General features: G+C 39.6%; 1 protein-coding gene and 1 long non-coding RNA gene across 8 annotated transcripts in view; both read left to right on the top strand.

Moving 5' to 3' along the window:
- Nucleotides 1-19,539, top strand: part of LOC309652362 — a 49,743-nt gene extending 30,204 nt beyond the window's left edge. Inside the window, exon 2 of the long non-coding RNA XR_014258687.1 lies at nt 11,496-19,539. This is a non-coding gene — a long non-coding RNA (uncharacterized lncRNA). The remainder of the gene's footprint in view (nt 1-11,495) is intronic.
- Nucleotides 1-20,830, top strand: part of HDAC8 (histone deacetylase 8) — a 243,685-nt gene that overhangs the window by 174,384 nt on the left and 48,471 nt on the right. The gene's annotated exons all lie outside the window — the stretch shown is intronic.

Here is a 20,830-nt window from a genome sequence, read left to right as displayed (position 1 = left end):
ATCCAGTGTAGGAGGTTATTCTTTCTAGACGTTAACCTTTATCCTCTTTTGGAGCCTGTAGTATGGTAGAAAGAATGTGGGCTTTTGAGCCAGTTTGGGATTCTGATCCTCTAAGTAGCAGTGGGACCTGGCTAATTTACTCAGTCTCTCAGAAGCTCAGTTTTCTCATACGCACTATGCAATGTGATTGTGAAGACTGAAGGAGTCCATGTGTATGAAGCACCTCACACAAGGTTGGTGCTCCAATCCATGTTAGTAAGTGAGAAAACTAGATTTTGAACCCAAGTTTTTCTGACTCAGAAACCTAGTCTCTTCGCTTCCTTACAAAGGGTCTGAAAATACTGGCTTATATTTAAGTCTCACCAAAACTCCATAAGGGAAGGAAGAAACACCACAGCTGAAGAAGCAAATGGATAGACAGGGAGAAATATGCTAATTTGTTTAGAGACACTTAGGACATCTGTGACAAAGCTGACACTAATTCCAGAGTCTCAGTGTCCTTTTCTAGCTATGAATACTCAGCGTCTCTCCTTGTGCAGTTGTATCCTTCTATAAGGATCTTTTGACTACCACCATGTGCCCAACTTGGTTGTAGGTGCCTCTGGTGATTTAAAAGACATGATCTATGACTTGTAGGAAGTTATAGCCTAGTGGGGAGGCAGAAGCTATACCCGACAAACAATTAGAGAAAAATTGCTTAAGAAGGCATATAAATAAGGACCAGTACTATAGCCAAAATTAAGTGTATCAATCAGCTTGGACTGCCATAACAAAATACCATAGACTGGGTAGCTTAAACAACAGAAATTTATTTTCTCACAGTCTAGAGGCTAGAAGTCCAAGATCAAGATGCCAGCATGGTAGGTTTCTGATGAGGGCTCTCTTCCTGGTTCATAGATGGCTGCCTTCTCTCTGTGTCCTCACATGGGAGGGAGAGAGAGTAAGCTCGCTGGTGTTTCTTCTTATAAGGGCACTAATCCCATCATGAGGGCTCCCCCTTCATGACCTCATATAAACCTAATTATCTGCCAAAGACTCCATCTCGGAGTACAGTCACATAAGGGGATTAGGACTTCAACATATGAATTTGGGAGGGACACGGTTCAGTCTATAGCACTAAGTAAGGGTCATAACCATGAGGGCATGACTTCTCTTTGTTTAATTAAAATTTTTACTAACACTACTAACATTTTAAAATGTTAATGCATAGTGTAGTCATTAAGGCTTCTTTTTAAACAAGGAGTATCCTAGTCACTGTAGTGTCGCTGCTATGGTTTGTACCCATATCAACTTCTGCCTGTACTATTGCAATAGTCTCATTCACTCATTCATTCATTCAACAAGTAGCATGCTTACTCTGTGCTACACACTCAGGAATCCAGTGCTTAGGAAGCTTGGCGTGAATCCTGCCTTTAGATGCTTACATTTCAGCCAGGGGGACAACATTTAAAACTCACTTACCAAATTAATTATTTAAATCCAACTGAGATGAGTGCTACCAAGTAGAAGTAGAGGAAGTTGAGAGCATATGACATGAAAAGGTTCTCTAATCTTGGGAAGCATCAGATTCGCTGCAATGAGATTAAAGCTGAGCTCCGAAGACCAAGTAGAGGCAACAAGGCAAGATCTTGGAAGAAGAGCTTTCCTGGCAGAGGAAACACCCTGTGTGAAGGCCCTAGGAGAGAATAGAGCAGTGCTTCTTTGAAGAACTGAATGAGAGACAGTAAGGCCAGAGCTGGGAAGTCCAGGGAGAGTAGCTGAAGTTGGAGAGATAGTCATGGAACTGGTTATTATAGGACCTTGTAGGCCATGGCAAAGACTTAAGACTTCAGCGCACCAAGTAATGGGCAGCTGTTGAAGTGTCTTAAGCAAGGGAAAACCAAGATGTGCACGTGTATGTATTAGTCTGCTCTGGCTGCTATAACAAAATCCCACAGACTGGGTACCTTAAACAATAGAAATTTATTTTCTCACAGTTCTGGAGGCTAGTTGTCCCAGATCAAAGCCCAGCAGGGTCAGTTCCTGGAAAGAACTTTCTTCCTGGCTTGCGGACAGCCACTTTCTTGCTGTGTCCACACATGGCCTTTCCTCAGTACATGCAAAAAGAGGGGAAAGGAACAGGGAGAGGGAGAAGGAAAGAGAGGAAAAGAGAGGGGGAATAGGGGAGGGAGAGAGAGAATGGGATCGAGCTCTGATGTCTCTTCTTATAAGGGCACTAATCCTATGGGATCAGGGCCTTACCCCTATAACCTTAATTATTTCCTTATTCTACATATTGTCACATTGAAGGTTAAGGATTCAAAACATGTTGAATTTAGCCTGTAGCAGTGTGTTATGTGTGTGTGTTTCATATCAGTTATTTTTTTTGAATTTTTGAATTTTATATTCTTTATTTTTTTTATACAGCAGGTTCTTATTAGTTATCTATTTTATACATATTAGTGTATATATGTCAATCCTAATCTCCCAATTCATCCCACCACCACCACCACTCCCCTGCCACTTTCCCCCCTTGGTGACCACACGTTTGTTCTCTACATCTGTGTCTCTATTTCTGCCCTGCAAACCGGTACATCTGTACTATTTTTCTAGGTTCCATATATATGCGTTAACATACGATATTTGTTTTTCTCTTTCTGACTTACTTCACTCTGTATGACAGTCTCTAGATCCATCCACGTCTCTACAAATGACCCGATTTCATTCCTTTTTATGGCTGAGTAATATTCCATTGTATATATGTACGACATCTTCTTTATCTATTCATCTGTCTATGAGCATTTAGGTTGCATCCATGACCTGGCTATTGTAAATAGTGCCACAGTGAATATTGGGGTGCATGTGTCTTTTTGAATTATGGTTTTCTCTGGGTATATGCCCAGTAGTGGGATTGCTGGGTCATATGGTAATTCTATTCTTAGTTTTTTAAGGAACCTACATACTGTTCTCTATAGTGGCTGTATCAATTTACATTCCCACCAACAGTGCAGGAGGGTTCCCTTTTCTCCACACCCTCTCCAGCATTTGTTGTTTGTAGAGTTTCAGATGATTCCCATTCTAACTGGTGGGAGGTGATACCTCATTGTAGTTTTGATTTGCATTTCTCTAAGAATTAGTGACGTTGAGCAGCTTTTCATGTGCTTCTTGGCCGTCTGTATATCTTCTTTGGAGAAATGTCTATTTAGGTCTTCTGCCCATTTTTTGATTGGGTTGTTTGTTTTTTTAATACTGAACTGCATGAGCTGTTTATATATTTTGGAGATTAATCCTTTGTCCATTGATTCATTTGCAAATATTTTCTCCCATTCTGAGGGTTGTCCTTTCATCTTGTTTGTAGTTTCCTTTGCTTTGCAAAAGCTTTCAAGTTTCATTAGGCCCCATTTGTTTATTTTTGCTTTTATTTCCATTACTCTAGGAGGTGGATCAAGAAAGATCGTGCTGTGATTTACGTCAAAGAGTGTTCTTCCTATGTTTTCCTCTAAGAGTTTTATAGTGTCCCGTCTTACATTTAGCTCTCTAATCCATTTTGAGTTTATTTTTGTGTATGGTGTTAGGGAGTGTTCTAATTTCATTCTTTTACATGTAGCTGTCCAGTTTTGCCAGCACCACTTATTGAAGAGACTGTCTTTTCTCCATTTTATATCCTTGCCTCCTTTGTTATAGATTAGTTGACCATAGGTGTGGGTTTATCTCTGGGATTTCCATCCTGTTCCGCTGATCTATATTTCTGTTTTTGTGCCAGTACCATATTGTCTTGATTACTGTAGCTTTGTAGTATAGTCTGAAGTCAGGCAGTCTGATTCCTCCAGCTCCGTTTTTTTCCCTCAAGACTGCTTTGGCTATTTGGGGTCTTTTGTGTCTCCATACAAATTTTAAGATTTTTTTGTTCTAGTTCTGTAAAAAAATGCCACTGGTAATTTGATGGGGATTGCACTGAATCTGTAGATTGCTTTGGGTAGTATAGTCATTTTCACAATATCCATTCTTCCAATCCAAGAACATGGTATATCTCTTCATCTGTTGGTATCATCTTTAATTTCTTTCATCAGTGTCTTATAGTTTTCTGCATACAGGTCTTTTGTCTCCCTAGGTAGGTTTATTCCTAGGTATTTTATTCTTTTTGTTGCAATGGTAAATGGGAGTGTTTCCTTAATTTCTCTTTCAGATTTTTCATCATTAGCGTATAGGAATGCCAGAGATTTCTGTGCATTAATTTTGTATCCTGCAACTTTACCAAATTCATTGATTAGCTCTAGTAGTTTTCTGGTGGCATCTTTAGGATTCTCTTTGTATAGTATCATGTCACCTGCAAACAGTGACAGTTTTACTTCTTCTTTTCCAATTTGTATTCCTTTTATTTCTTTTTCTTCTCTGATTGCCGTGGCTAGGACTTCCAAAACTATGTTGAATATTATTGGTGAGAGTGGACATCCTTGTCTTGTTCCTGATCTTAGAGGAAATGCTTTCAGTTTTTCTCCATTGAGAATGATGTTTGCTGTGGGTTTGTCGTATATGGCCTTTATTATGTTGAGGTAGGTTCCCTCTGTGCCCACTTTCGGGAGAGTTTTTCTCATAAATGGGTGTTGAATTTTGTCAAAAGCTTTTTCTACATCTATTGAGATGATCATATGGTTTTTATTCTTCAGTTTGTTAATATGGTGTATCACATTGATTGATTTGCGTATATTGAAGAATCCTTGCTCCCTGGGATAAATCCCACTTGATCATGGTGTATGATCCTTTCAGTGTGCTGTTGAATTCTGTTTGCTAGTGTTTTGTTGAGAATTTTTGCATCTATATTCATCAGTGACATTGGTCTGTAATTTTCTTTTTTTGTAGTATCTTTGTCTGGTTTTGCTATCAGGGTAGTTGTGGCCTCATAGAATGAGTTTGGGAGTGTTCCTTCCTCTGAAATTTTTTGGAAGAGTTTGAGAAGGATGGGTGTTAGCTCTTCTCTAAATATTTGATAGAATTCACCTGTGAAGCCATCTGGTCCTGAACTTTTGTTTGTTGGAAGATTTTTACTCGCAGTTCCAATTTCATTACTTGTGATTGGTCTGTTCTTATTTTCTATATCTTCCTGGTTCAGTCTTGGAAGGTTATACCTTTCTAAGACTCTGTCCATTTCTTCCAGGTTGTCTATTTTATTGGCATAGAGTTGCTTGTAGTAGTCTCTTATGATGCTTTGTATTTCTGTGGTGTCCATTGTAACTTCTCCTTTTTCATTTCTAATTTTATTGATTTGAGTCCTCTCCCTCTTTTTCTTGATGAGTCTGGCTAAAGGTTTATCAATTTTGTTTATCTTCTCAAAGAACCAGCTTTTAGTTTTATTGATCTTTGCTATTGTTTTTTTCGTTTCTTCTTCATAATTTCTTTCCTTCTACTAACTTTGGGTTTTGTTTGTTCTCTTTCTCTAGTTCCCTTAGGTGTAAAGTTAGATTGTTTATTTGAGATTTTTCTTGTTTCTTGAGGTAGGCTTGTATTGCTATAAACTTCCCTCTTAGAACTGCTTTTGCTGCATCCCATTGGTTTTGGATTGTCATGTTTTTGTTGTAATTTGTCTCTAGGTTTTTTTTTATTTCCTCTTTGATTTCTTCAGTGATCTCTTGTTTATTTAGTAAGGTATTGTTTAGCTTCCATGTGTTTGTGTTTTTTACGTTTTTTTCCCTGTAATTGATTTCTAATCTCATAGCGTTGTGGTCAGAAAAGATGATTGATATGATTTCAGTTTTCTTAAATTTACCAAGGCTTGATTTGTGACCCCAGATGTGATGTATCCTGGAGAATGTTCCATGTGCACTTGAGAAGAAAGTGTAATCTGCTGTTTTTGGATGGAATGCCCTATAAATATCAATTAAATCTATCTGGTCTATTGTGTCATTTAAAACTTATGTTTCCTTATTAATTTTCTGTTTGGATGATCTGTCCATTGGTCTCAGTGAGGTGTTAAAGTCCCCCACTATTATTGTGTTACTGTTGATTTCCTCTTTTATAGCTGTTAGCAGTTGCCTTATGTATTGAAGTGCTCCTATGTTGGGTGCATATATATTTATAATTGTTGTATCTTCTTCTTGGATTGATCCCTTGATCATTATGTAGTGTCCTTCCTAGTCTCTTGTAACATTCTTTATTTTAAAGTCTATTTTATCTGATATGAGTAGTGCTACTCTAGCTTTCTTTTGATTTCCATTTGCATGGAATATCTTTTTCCATCCCCTCAGTCTTCCTTTCAGTCTGTATGCATCCCTAGGACTGAAGCGGGCCTGTTGTAGACAGCATATATATGGGTCTTGTTTTTGTATCCATTCAGTGAGCCTGTGTCTTTTGGTTGGAGCATTAAATCCATTCACGTTTAAGGTAATTATCGATATGTATGTTCCTATTACCATTTTCTTAATTGTTATGGGTTTGTTTTTGTAGGTCCTTTTCTTCTCTTGTGTTTCCCACTTAGAGAAGTTCCTGGCATTTGTTGTAGAGCTGGTTTGGTCATACTGAATTCTCTTAGCTTTTGCTTGTCTGTAAAGCTTTTGATTTCTCCATTGAATCTGAATGAGATCCTTGCCGGGTAGAGTAATCTTGGTTGTAAGTTCTTCCCTTTCATCACTTTAAATATATCATGCCACTCCCTTCTGGCTTGTAGAGTTAGTTTCTGCTGAGAAATCAGCTGTTAACCTTATGGGAGTTCTTTTGTATGTTATTTGTCGTTTTTCCCGCGTTGCTTTCAATAATTTTTCTTTGTCTTTAATTTTTGTCAATTTGATTACTATGTGTCTCGGCATGTTTCTCCTTGGGTCTAGCCTGCCTGGGACTCTCTGCGCTTCCTGGACTTGGGTGGCTATTTCCCTTCCCATGTTAGGGAAGTTTTCAGCTATAATCTCTTCAAATATTTTCTCAGGTCCTTTCTCTCTCTCTTCTGCTTCTGGGACCCCTATAATGCGAATGTTGTTGCATTTAATGTTGTCCCAGAGGTCTCTTAGGCTGTCTTCATTTCTTTTCATTCTTTTTTCTTTATTCTGTTCCACAGCAGTGAATTCCACCCGTCTGTCTTCCAGGTCACTTATCCGTTCTTCTGCCTCAGTTATTCTGCTATTGATTCCTTCTAGTATAGTTTTCATTTCAGTTACTGTATTGGTCATTTCTCTTTGTTCTTTTATTCTTCTAGGTGTTTGTTCTTTAATTCTTCTAGGTCTTTGTGAGACATTTCTTGCATCTTCTCAATCTTTGCCTCCATTCTTTTTCCGAGGTCCTGGATCATCTTCACTATCACTATTCTGAATTCTTTTTCTGGAAGGTTGCCTATCTCCACTTCATTTAGTTGTTTTTCTGGGGTTTTATCTTGTTCCTTCATCTGGTACAAAGTCCTCTGCCTTTTCCTTTTGTCTATCTTTCTGTGAATGTGATTTTCCTTCCAGAGGCTGCAGAAGTGTAGTTCTTCTTGCTTCTGCTCTCTGCCCTCTGGTGGATGAGGCTATCTAAGAGCCTTGTGCAAGCTTCCTGATGGGAGGGACTGGTGGTGGGTAGAGCTGACTGTTGCTCTGGTGGGCAGAGCTCAGTAAAACTTTAATCTGCTTGTCTACTGATGGGTGGGGCTGGGTTCCCTCCCTGTTGGTTGTTTGTCCTGAGGTGACCCAACACTGGAGCCTACCTGGCTCTTTGGTGGGGCTAATGGCGGATTCTGGGAGGGCTTGCACCAAGGAGTACTTCCCAGAACTTCTGCTGCCAGTGTCCTTGTCTCCATGGTGAACCACAGCCACCTCCCGCCTCTGCAGGAGACCCTCCAACACTAGCAGGTAGGTCTGGTTCAGTCTCCTATGGGGTCACTGCTCCTTCCCCTGGGTCCCGATGCTCACTCTACTTTGTGTGTGTCCTCCAAGAGTGGAGTCTCTGTTTCCCCCAGTCCTGTCAAAGTCCTGCAATCAAATCCCACTAGCCTCCAAAGTCTGATTCTCTAGGAATTCCTCCTCCCATTGCTGGACCCCCAGGTTGGGAAGCCTGATGTGGGGCTCAGAACCTTCACTCCAGTGGGTGGACTTCTGTGGTATAAGTGCTATCCAGTCTGTGAGTCACCCACCCAGCAGTTATGGGATTTGATTTTGCTGTGAGTGCGCCCCTCCTACCATCTCATTGTGGCTTCTCCTTTGTCTTTGGATGTGGGGTATCTTTTTTGGTGAGTTCCAGTGTCTTCCTGTCGATGATTGTCCAGCAGCTAGTTGTGATTCTGGTGCTCTCGCAAGAGGGAGTGAGTGCACGTCCTTCTACTCCACCATCTTGAACCAATCTCCCATATCAGTTATCTTTGAGCAATGCAACTTTAATTATGTTATCCCCCTGTTTCAAATACACACACACACACACACACACACACACACACACACACCCTCACCCTCCCAGAGCTTACAGGTCCAAAATTCCCCTTAGTAGAGTACACAGGATTCTTCTAGATTGGACCCTAATCTATTTTTCCCACTGCCCTGAACCATGGTTCCAGCCATGCCTTTGACCAAGATATTCCTATACCAGGAATGTCCCTCCTCCCACGTGACTGCCTGATAAAATCCTACTCTTCCTTCAAGCTCCAGCTCCCATGTCATTTGTCTGTGAAGTCCTCCCAGGCCACCCCTCCCCTCCATAGTCAATCACTTCTTTCTCTGGGATCCTATAGCACCTGACACATACTAACAGTCCCTGACTTACGATGGTTCAACTTACAATTTTTCAACTTTATGATGGTGTGAAGGTGATACACAATCAGTAGAAACCATACTTCAGATTTTGAATTTTGATCTTTTCCCAGGCTAGCAACATGCGGTGCAATAGTCTCTTGTGATGCTGGTCAGTGGCAGCGAGCCACAGCTCCCAGTCAGCCATGCGATCACAAGAGTAAACAACTGACGCACTTATAACCATTCTGTACCCATACACCCATTCTGTTTTTCAGTACAGTATTCAATAATTTACATGAGATATTTAACACTTTATTATAAAATATACTTTGTGTTAGATGATTTTGCCCAACTGTAGGTTAATGTAAGTGTTCTGAGCATGGTTAAGGTAGGCAAGGCTAAGCTATGTTCAGTAGGTGTATTAAATGCATTTTCGACTTAAGGTATTTTCAACTTACAATGGATTTATCAGGACGTAACCCCATCGTAAGTTGAGGAAGATCTGTAGTTATCTGAGACCTTATCATGTTGCACTGTAATTCATTTACTCAGCTGTTTCCCCCAACTAAACTAAATACAAGGGCAAAAACTGTATCTTTTTCAAAAAGACATCAAAAACTGTGATGCTTCTCTCCATCCGCAATTCCTACCACAGTGCCTGGAAACAAGTAGGTACTCATATATAATGATGGTAATAATAATAGCAAACACTCATAGGGTGATTACTACGTGCTTGGCACTGTTCTAAGTGCTTTAGATGCATTCACACATCTGTAGTGTCAACAATTCTATTATAGCCCTATTTCACAGGTGGCTTGCCCAAGTTGGCAGAATGAATAAGTGGCAGATCCAGGATTCAGACCCAGGCAGGCTGGCTCTGGAGTCTAAGCTCTTCCCCACTGCACTGCACAGCCTCCCAGTGTTTTGGGTTGTTCACTGCTGCTCTTCAGACTCTCTTTCCAACAGGGCAGTCTTCATCTCCTCCCACTCCACTGTTTCCCTATCTGTTATTTAGTTGGAGCCTGGGAGCTGCTTCCCCTTACACCAGGAAGTAAGGAGATTTCTCTACTAAAACCAGAGGCTACAGCAGGAAGAGAGCCAGAGAAACGCCCCCCCCCACCCCCTCCATCCTTCCCCTTTTTCCTACTACCCCACTGCTCAAGCACCAGATGGCTGCTTTCTTCTGCCCTAGGAAGAAGCCAAAGGGTTTTCCTCTTTCCTACCAGTCTCATTTTTTCTACCCTACTTAGCTGCCATCTCCTCCCTGCCCAACATTTTGTAGTCTAGAAACTAGGCTTAGGTAACTCCTGTGGACTCTAGTTCACACACAGGCTCAAATTGAGTGTGTGCCCTGTAATGACCCCAACTGGCCTATCTCATTTTGCTCTGCCCAATATTTTGGTTATTTTAGTTTTGGTTTTGATTCCCCCGTGAGAAAAAGGTCCCTGCCTTTCTACTCTGAGCTAGTGCTAGAGTGGAGCCTTCACCACCACCCCCCAGACTGAGATAGCACATACAAACAGAAGGTGGCAGGCAAGGTAACAACGGCACAGTTGTGTTTATTCCCCCACTTTGCATTCCTTCAGCATTTAGGAACTTGATTTTGTGCTTTTTTTTTAGATTTTGAGAATTCTTAAAAGGGTAAAGGTGATAATAGGGTAAAAGCATGGTTCCTGGAGCCAGATATACCCACCACTTACTGTGTGACCTGAGGAAGTTATTTAATCTCTCTGTGCCTCAATTTCCTCATCTGTAAAATGGAGCTAATATAGCACCTACTTCATAGGGTGTTTGTAAGGATATCATAAACCAACCCATGTGAAACACTTAGAACTATACCTGGTACATAGTAAGGGCTCAGTAAACATTAGCTAATATTATTTTTAAATACAGTATGGTAGCAGAGGAGAATATAACAAATGCACATATTCCCACCATTCAGAAATGAAATTGGTTAAGATTTTATCTTAGCTGTATGTCTTTTCTTAAAAATAATTACAGATAAGTTGAATATTCTGTGACCCTCATCCCAGTCCTATTCTACTTCCAACTCCCCAAAGACATCTATCATCATGAATTTGATGTGTATCTTTCCAGTCCATTTTCACAGTAATTAGAAATAAGATATGGTATCAGGGGAAGGGAGGGGTTGGTGAGTGGTATGTTTGGGTTTTTTTACACAAAAGGTACCATAACGTGCATATCATTTTGCAACCTGCTTTTTTCATTCAATGTTTTTTTGAGATCTATTCACATAGATCTAGTTCAGTCCATTTAACTGCTCTATAGTATCTCGTTGTATGGCTCTTCTGTTTTATTTATCCATTCACATCTGAATGGACATTTTGGATCAGTCCTGATTTTTTGCCACTGAATTCAGCCAATTGCAGTGACCATTCTTATACTTGTCTCCTTGGGCACATGGGCAAGTTTCTGTAGAGCACGGAACTGCAAATGGAATTGCTGGGTCATAGGATCTATCTATCTTCAATTTTTCTAGACACTGCAGACTCGCAGAGGCAATAGGATACAGTGAGTAAGAGCATGACCTGGGGTCCAATGGACCTAGGCTCAAATCCCAGCTCTATTACTTCCTAAGCTGTGTGACTCTGAATAGTTCTTTGTGCCTCGGTTTCCCTATTTGTAAAATGAGAATAGTACATACCTCATAAGGTTGTTGTGTGCATTAAATTTAAGGTGCTTTAGTGACTAAAACATGGCAAGCTATTATTCTTTTTTACTATTTTTTATCACATATTTTCCCCTCAAATATAAGAATAGACCTTTTATAAAGTACAGATATGGGGCTTCCCTAGTGGCACAGTGGTTAAGAATCTGCCTGCCAATGCAGGGGACATGGGTTCGAGCCCTGGCCCGGGAAGATCCCACATGCTGTGGAGTAACTAAGTCCATGCACCACAACTACTGAGCCTGCACTCTAGAGCTCGCATGCCACAACTACTGAGCCCACGTACCACAACTACTGAAGCCCACATGCCTAGAGCCCGTGCTCCACAACAAGAGAAGCCACTGCAATGAGAAGCCCGCACACCACAATGAAGAGTAGTCCTCTTATGCCGCAACCAGAGAAAGCCCGCACACAACAACGAAGACCCAACGCAGCCAAAAATAAAAATAAAAATAAATAAATAAAATTTTAAAAAAATAATAAAAAATAAAAAGTACAGATAGGTGAATAGAAAAAAAATACTAGAGGACATTCATTAAAATAACTGGCATTAGAAATGAGTGATTTTTTTTCCTGTGTGCTTTTTTATGTCTTCCAAGTTTTCTACAAATGAAGAGTAGTACCTTTGAGATTAGAAAACAAAATCACAGTAAATGCAATTTTTAATGAAAAAGAATATAAAGGAATTGAGATTTTTTTAAAAAAGAAGAAGGGACTTCCCTGGTGGTCCAGTGGTTAAGACTCCACGCTCCCAATGTAGGGGGCCCAGGTTTGATACCTGGTCAGGGAACTAGATCCCGCATACTGGCAACTAAAAAGATCCCACATCCCGCCACTAAAGATGCTGCATGCTGCAATGAAGATTCCTGCATGCCACAGCTAAAACCCGGCACAGCCAAATAAATAAATAAATGTTTTTTTAATTTAAAAAAATTTTTAAAAAAGAAGAATTTCTCTTCTAGCGAGCAGGGCACTGCAAGAATAGTGAAAGAGTTCTCAAGGAGTAGCTTTGTAAAAATTTAGAAACAATCTAAATGCTTATCAATAGAGGCTTGGTCATTGTGAAATGAACTCCAAGATAATATGGTTAAATAAAAAGGACACATTCAGGCTAATGTATAAAGTATGCTACCATACTGTGTCAAAATTATATTTTTATGCTGACATATCAGTCTACTGTGTCAAAATTATATTTTTATGCTGACATATTCAGTCTATCTCTTGAAAGAGTCACAAAAACGCTGGTAAGGTAACTGGGTATCTAGGGCATGGCAAAGACTTATTCTTTTACTAAATACCCTTTCCTACCTTTGGAATTTTATACCGTATGCATCTATTACTTACTCAGATTTTTTTAAATAAAAAATTTTAAGTACCTTATGCTAGAATTTAATGGGCTTTTCACAATTGTCAATATCTCCTCAACTGCCTTTAATCTAGCTTCCAAAGTTAGGGGAAGAGGCTAGATCAGGGCCCTGACTTGCCTTGGCATCTGGCTTGAGAGCATGTACTCATAACAGCTATGCTGCCGCCCCACCCCCAATGCAAAAATGATTCCGTTATCCAGGCACCAAAGGATGGAAAGTGGCTCTTGGAGAGTATAACAGCCTGAGTAGAGGAGTGGGTGCCTGTGTGTGTCTCTCTATGTGCAACTACAAACAGCTATGTGAAAAATGTAAGGTGGAGAATGGTAGACGATGTAGCTAGAGGCCAGGCTATGAAGCCAGTGTTTTATGAGTCATGCTGAGGAGCTTAGACCCTCCTATCATAGATGTGGTGTCACTAAAGGGTTTTCAGTAAGGGAATAGTAACAAGATCCAATTTTTGAGAGTTTACATGGGCTGCTGTACAAAGGATGACTTTGAGAGATAGGAAGAACAGCTGAGAAGCTAAAAGATGATGAAGGCCTGAATTAAAAGTGTGAGCTAACGGTGCTTTGTGACCACCTAGAGGGGTGGGATAGGGAGGGTGGGAGGGAGATGCAAGAGGGAGGAGATATGGGGATATATGTGTATGTATAGCTGATTCACTTTGTTATAAAGCAGAAACTAACACACCATTGTAAAGCAGTTATACTCCAATAAAGATGTTAAAAAAAAAAAGTGTGAGCTAGGATTTGAACCCTGGCCTGCCTGGCTCCAAAGATCAACTGTTATTTCTCCATGTGACACACTGCCTGAAGAAATGAACAATTGAGTTCCTTTGTACCAGCTTTCCCCACACTAACACCAGAAGTATTACCAGCAGGTATATGTCTTCATTTACCTTGAAACAACAAGGAAAAGGCCACCTCTTAAGAAATTCTGTAGATTCAGAAATTTAAAAGCAATTCCTTTTAAAGGAGGAAACCTTGAAATACATGCTGTCACCGTTCTGGTTTGGCTATTTTCATTAAGTACTCTTGCTAACAACATCTTGGGGAAACAGGAAGTTTGCATCCTTCCTCGTTCTTTAAATATTTTGCTTTACTATTAGTATAAATTGCCCAGTATAATTTATACTTCAGATATTGAAACTTCTAAAGAAGGGTATCATCTGTGAATTCCCAATTTCCAAAAAAATTGGAATATGAATAACACTAACATTGCAATTAACATATTTTAATCTTTGATGATTCAAAAGGCAATTCTTGAATCCAGGGTGTGTCACGGTCAATGTTAAGAACATCATTATCAGGAATTCCCTGGCAGTCCAGCAGTTAGGACTCCGAGCTCTCACTGACGAGGGCCCAGGTTTGATCCCTGGTCAGGGAACTAAAATCCCACAAGCCGCATGGCGTGGCCAAAAAGTAAATAAATAAAAAGAACATTATTATCATGAGCTCCTAATAGAAAGGGCAGGGTTTACTCATGCTCTATCTATCCTCAGTGCCTAGTACATAGCAGACTTTCAGTGGATGAATGGATGGATAGGTGGTTGGATGGATGGATGGTAGAGAACTGTGGCAGTAGAGTAGATAGACTCTTCTGATACTATAGCTTTCCTAGTGCCATCTTGCATGTCTTGCTTTTGCTTATTTCTCCTATAAGTAGAATACAGAATAGCAAGGCTAAGAAGATTGGTCTATAGGAGCTTGGGGGGCGGAAGAGGGAAGAAATCATTTAATGAGCCTTAAATTTGTTAAAAAACAGCTTTATCAAGGTATAGTTCTCATACCACAAAATTCACCCATTTAAAGTGTGAAACTCAGTGGTATTTAGTATATTCACAAAGTTGTGCAATCATTGCCACTATCTAATTCCAGAACGTTTTTGTCCCCCCTAAAAGAAATCCCATACCCACTAGCAGTGAGTCTGCATTGCTCTCCTCACAACCCTAGCAACAATTAATCTACTTTCTGTCTCTATAGATTTGCCTATTCTGGACATTTCATATGAATGGAATTCTACAATATGTGGTCTTTTATCACTGGCTTCTTTCACTTAGCATAGTTTTCAAGGGTCATCACATTGCAGCATGTATCAGTACTTCCTTTCTTGTTTTTTTTTTTTTTTTTTTTTTTTTTTTTACCATATAGGAGCTTTCTGAGCCAGTAATTTGTGGTTTAGGTTATCACAGCATTTCCTACATTTTGGACAACTAAAGGAATTCATCTGAAACTGAAGAGAAGCCAGCATGAATACAAGCCAGAATGAATGAGATTACGGCCATCCTCATCTTTGGCAGTGGCACAATTATGTTGAGCCAAAGATCTGTCTTAACAGGATGGCAGGCCAAAGTTATGTGTTGTGACCTCCCGTTGGCACTGGTCTAGTCTGGGAAGGGCTCATGGGTGCTGGTATAACGGGATGAGGCAAGTGCCTCATAGCTTGTGTTCCTGGCTTGGGCAGAGCTTGGGTGCAATTCCTCATCTTCAGACATCTGAGAAAAGTATGTCGGGGATCTCCTGGTTCCATTTGTTCTGTTTGCCAGTGGGCAGAGTACACTGCACTGTGCAGACAGGTTAGACAGTTTATTGTAGGCTGATGAAAGCAGATTAAAAAACCATCAGCTTGGTGGGAAACTAGCTCAGAATCCAATCCAAATGTCACATGAAATATTTACACAGCCAGGAGATAAACCAAGGGAAACAGTGTGCCCTTTGTGTGTGCCTCTGAGTGTGCAGGCACACACAGAGCTGCTGACCATTTGTCAACTTCCAAGATTTATTCTGCTGCTTCTGGCAAGGGACAGCCTAATGATTTAATAGTTTGTCAACACCTACACAGAGAAACAAGGACTGGCACTTCCTCTTTTCTTATTTTCTTTGCTTTAAATGGGAATTCCTATTCTAAGTCACTGGAACCTGGAAATCAGACTGTCAGGTTTCTCTTGAGTTGAGTGCACAGTTCCTGAATCTGAGCATGATGAATGTTATAACTTTCCTGTTGTACAAACACAGGGTTGCTACCCTTTCAGAAGAACCCATTGAGTTCATGTCCTAAAGCCTGAGTGTTTGCTTCAGACCGTTGCCGTGAGCCAATTTCAAATGGAGTGAAACTGTTTTGTTTCTGTCCCATGAACCTCTTGAGTTGAATGCCTGCTTGAGCAATCCAGTGCCTAGTTGCCACATTTACATTTGAGACGGAGAAGTTATTTAGAGGATTTAGTGTGGAAGACTGGATTTCTTGTATTATTCTCCAGGCATCCTTTGGCAGTTGTAAGTTCCCTGAAAGCAGGAACCATATCCTCTTCAGCTCAGCAAATCCCACAGTGCCAAGTATAGCGTCTGACACACAGTCACCTTACGTGACTGATTTTCAGACAATTCAACCATGATCTATTGAATAGAATGACAAATGAACCAGAGAGTTACATTTTCTATTAGAATAATACCTTGGGTACACTGGGTTTTTAATCCCAAAGAAAGGTAGTATAGTGAATTAGAACTTTACTTCTCAAACTTCAGTATGCATGTGAATTACCTAGGTCTTGTTAAATGCAAATTCTGATTCAGTAAGTCCAGGGTGGAGCCTGAGATTGTGCCTTTCTTGCAAGCTCCCAGGTGATACAATGCTGCCTATCCAGGGGCCACACTTTGAGTAGCAAGGATCTAGAGCTATGTTGTCCAATATGGTAACCACTAGCACCTGGAACATGGCTAGTACAAATTGAGATGTGCTGTAAGTGTAAAATGCACATCAGGTTTCAAAGACTTAGTAAGAAAAAATGTAAAATATCTCACTAATAATTTTATATTGACTATATATTGAAGTAATATTTTGAATATATTGAGTTAAATAATATATGTTCCTAAAATTAGTTTCACCTGTTTCTTTTTACTTTTTTAATGTGGCTACTCAAAAATTTTTAAATTACATATATTATGTATGTGGCTCACATTATATTTCTACTAACCAGCACTAGTCTAGAGCAGGGATCAGAAAACTTTCAGTAAAGGGCCAGATGGTAAATATTTTAGGCCTTTTAAGCCCTATGTTCTCTCTGTCCCACTATTCAACTCTACTGTTGTAAGCACAAAAGCAGCCATAGAGAATACATAAATGAATGAGCATGGTTGAGTTCCAATAAAACTTTATTTACTAAAAAAGGTAGAGGTAGTAGCCTTGGAAACTGACTGCCCACAATCATGGTGAAAACCATCAGCCTAGCAGCCACCAGAGGGGGCTGAAAAGTGTTGGAGCTCCTTCAAAGCCTCATTCCCAGAGAATTATTATTTGACCTGTCTGGTGGTTCCCTGGAAGACCCCACTTGCAAGACTCTCTTTATTAGACCCGACTCAAGGGCTCATTCAGTGTGCAAAACTTTTTCTCTGGGGCATTTGTCAAAAACAATTAGAGGCAAATGATTGACTTCACAGCTGCCTGAGGCAGTGGATAACAGGTGGGGCAAACAGTAGGCTAACCAAAACACTCAAAAGGAAAAGCTAGGGAATGAGATGTCTATAGGGTCTTTGAAAAGCTTCAACATATTCCTGGGAATCTAGAGGGGCACATGCATGCACAGGGCTGTGTGCATGCCCAGAGCTATGTGCATGCTCAGAAGAGACCTGAGAAAGGCCTAAGCTCTCACCTCTGGCTGACCTTCAAGCTGTGCACAAGTGAAATGTAAAGAGTTATCAACTGCCTGGCTGAATGTTAATGATGTGCCCCCACCATGCACACAGAACCTCTTGGCAAAGACTGGGAGACTTACTAGTTCTAGGCATTTAAGGACATCCCTGTCCAACCATTAGCTGATCACTAAGCTAACCAAGTAGAGGGAATTCCCTGGCGGTCCAGTGGTTAAGACTCTGCACTTCCACTGGAAGGGGCACAGGTTGGATCCCTGGTCAGGGAACTAAGATCTTGCATGCCACACAGCATGGCAAAAAAAAAAAAAGCTAACCAAGTAGAGACTACAGTGGCCACACTAGACAAGAATACAGACTTTACAAAATTATTTCAGAAAAGTCACTAAACAAACACTACCAGCATTAACAATAAACCCTGGGGAGGGAGAGAATCTGATTTCCAGAGATAACTCATTATATATTTTTTTTAAATTTTATTTTATATTGGAGTAGAGTTGATTAGCAGTGTTGTGTTAGTTTCAGATGTACAGCAAAGTGATTCAGTTATACATATACATGTATCTATTCTTTTTCAAATTATTTTCCTATCATTATATAATTTTAAATGTCCACTTTTCAACAAAAATTATAAGACATGTAAAGAAATGAGAAAGTATGGTCAATATACTGGAAAACATTAATCAATATAAACTGTCCCTGAGGACATGTAGACATTGGACTTACTCAACAAGGACTTAAAATCAGCTATTTTAAATATGCACAAGGAATTAAAGAAAATTATGAGAACAGTTTCTCACCAAATAAAGAATATCAATAAAGAGGCAAAATTTATAAAATAAAATAAAATAGCAAACACAAATTCTGGAGTCTAAAAGTAAAATAATTGAAATGAAAAATTCACTAGAGGAGCTCAACTGCAAATTTGAGTAGGCAGAAAAAAGAAGTAAATTTGAAAATAGGTCAATTGATATCATCCAGTCTAAGGAGCAGAAAGTAAAAACAATGAAGAAAAATGAACAGAACTTCAGAGACCTGTGTGACAATATCACACAGGTATACCACCTGTGTGTACCAACATACATATAATGGGAGTCCCAGAAGGAGAGAAGAGAGAGAAAGGAACAAAAAGAGTATTTGAAGAAATAATGGCCCAAAACTTACCAAATTTGATGAAAGACATTGATCTACACATCCAAGAAGCTCAACAAACTCAAAGTAGGATAAAACAAAAAGATCCACACTGCGACACATCATAAACTGCCAAAAGACAAAGACAAAGAGAGAACTTGAAGGCAGCAAGAGAAAACTCATCACATACAAGGAATCCTCAATAATATTAACTGACTTTTGATCAGAAACCAGAAACCAGATATTCAAAGTGCTGAAAGAAAACAAAGTCAACCAAGAATTCTAAAACTGGCAAAACAATTCATCAGAAATGAAGGGGAGGGACTTCCCTGGTGGTGCAGTGGTTAAGAATCTGCCTGCCAATGCAGGGGACACAGGTTCAATCCCTGGTCTGGGAAGATCCCACATACCATGGAGCAACTAAGCCTGTGTGCCACAACTACTGAGCCTGTGCTCTAGAGCCCGCGAGCCACAACTACCGAGCCCACGTGCCACAACTACTGAAGCCTGCATGCCTAGAGCCCATGCTCCACAACAAGAGAAGCCACCGCAGTGAGAAGCACACACACTGCAACAAAGAGTAACCCCCACTCACTGCAGCTAGAGAAAGCCTGCACGCAGCAGCGAAGACACAATGCAGCCAAAAATAAATAAATAAAATAAATAAATTGGTTTTTAAAAAATGAAGGGGAAATTGAGACAGTCACAGATAAACACTGACAGAATTTAATGCTATAAGAAATACTAAAGATGGGGCTTCCCTGGTGGCGCAGTGGTTGAGAGTCTGCCTGCCGGTGCAGGGGACACGGGTTTGAGCCCTGGTCTGGGGAGATCCCACATGCCGTGGAGCAACTGGGCCCGTGAGCCACAACTACTGAGCCTGCGCGTCTGAAGCTTGTGCTCCGCAACAAGAGAGGCCGCAATGGTGAGAGGCCCGCGCACCGCGATGAGGAGTGGCCCCCGCTTGCCGCAGCTGGAGAAAGCCCTCGCACGGAAACGAAGACCCAACACAGCCATAAATAAATAAATAAATATATTAAAAAAAATACTAAAGGGAATGCTTAAGGCTGAAATGAAAGGACACTGGACAATAATTTGAATCTATATAAAGAAATAAAGACCACCAGTAAGAGTCACTACATAGGTACATATAAAAGTACAAGCGTATTTTTCTTTGTAACTTTTTTTCTCCTACATGATTTAAAACACACCTGCATAAAGTAATAATTATAAATCTTCGTTGGTAAGTGTGCTATATATAAAGATGTAATTTGTATGACAATAAAAGCATAAAGGAGGGGTGCAGGAATGGAGCTATATATCAATAATAGCAATGTATTTGCATAATGTTGAAGTTAAGTTGGTATTAATCCAAACTAGATTGTTAAAAGTTAAGATGTTAATTGTAATCTCCAGGTCAACCACTAAGGAAAAAAATACATGCATATATACACACATATATATTTATATGTAATACATTTAAATATATTTAAAGTAACAAGGGAATTTAAATGGTACACTAGAAGTTATCTATTTAGTTTTTAAAAGGTGGTAATGGAGGAATAGAAGAACAAAAGTGTATAAGATGTAGAAAGCAAATAGCAATGTGGCATATGTAAACCATACTTCATCAGTAATTACATTAAATGTTAATCAATTAAACACTCCCATTGTCAGAAATTTGCAAAATAAATTAACAAAACATACTCCAACTATATGTTGTCCATAAAGAGAAATACTTTAAATTCAAAGTCACACATAGGTTGAAAAGTAAAAAGATGGCAAAAGATATATCATGCACACGGTAACCAAAAGAGAGCTGGGTGGCCATACTAATATTAAACAAAATAGACTATAAAACAAAAATTATTACTAGAGACAATGAAGGACATTTATGATGATAAAAGTGTCAGGCATCAGGAAAATATAACAATTATAAATATATATGCACCTAGCAACAGAGCCTCAAAGTACGTGAAATAAAAACTACAGAATTGAAGGGAGAAATAAACAATTCAACAGTAATAGTTGGAGACGTCAATAGCCCACTTCAATAATGGGTGAAACAACTAGACAGAAGATCAACAAGGAAATCAAAGACTTGAACAACACTATAAACCAGCTAGACCTGACAGACATCTGTAGAACATGCCTCCCAACAACAGTAGAATGCACATTAAGTGCACATAGAACATTTTCCAGAATAGAATATATGTTATACCATAAAACAAGTCTCAATAAATTTAAAAGGATTGAAATCATACAAAGTACTTTGGAATGAAATTAGATGGAAAGGAATGAAATTAGAAATCAATAAAAGAAGGAAAATTGGGAAGT

This window comes from Balaenoptera physalus (genome assembly GCF_965194825.1).
Source record: "Balaenoptera physalus genome assembly, chromosome: X".
NCBI classification, from domain to species: domain Eukaryota; kingdom Metazoa; phylum Chordata; class Mammalia; order Artiodactyla; family Balaenopteridae; genus Balaenoptera; species Balaenoptera physalus.
Note: the sequence above shows the minus strand (reverse complement) of the source record. Positions and strands in the feature narration are given on the sequence as shown.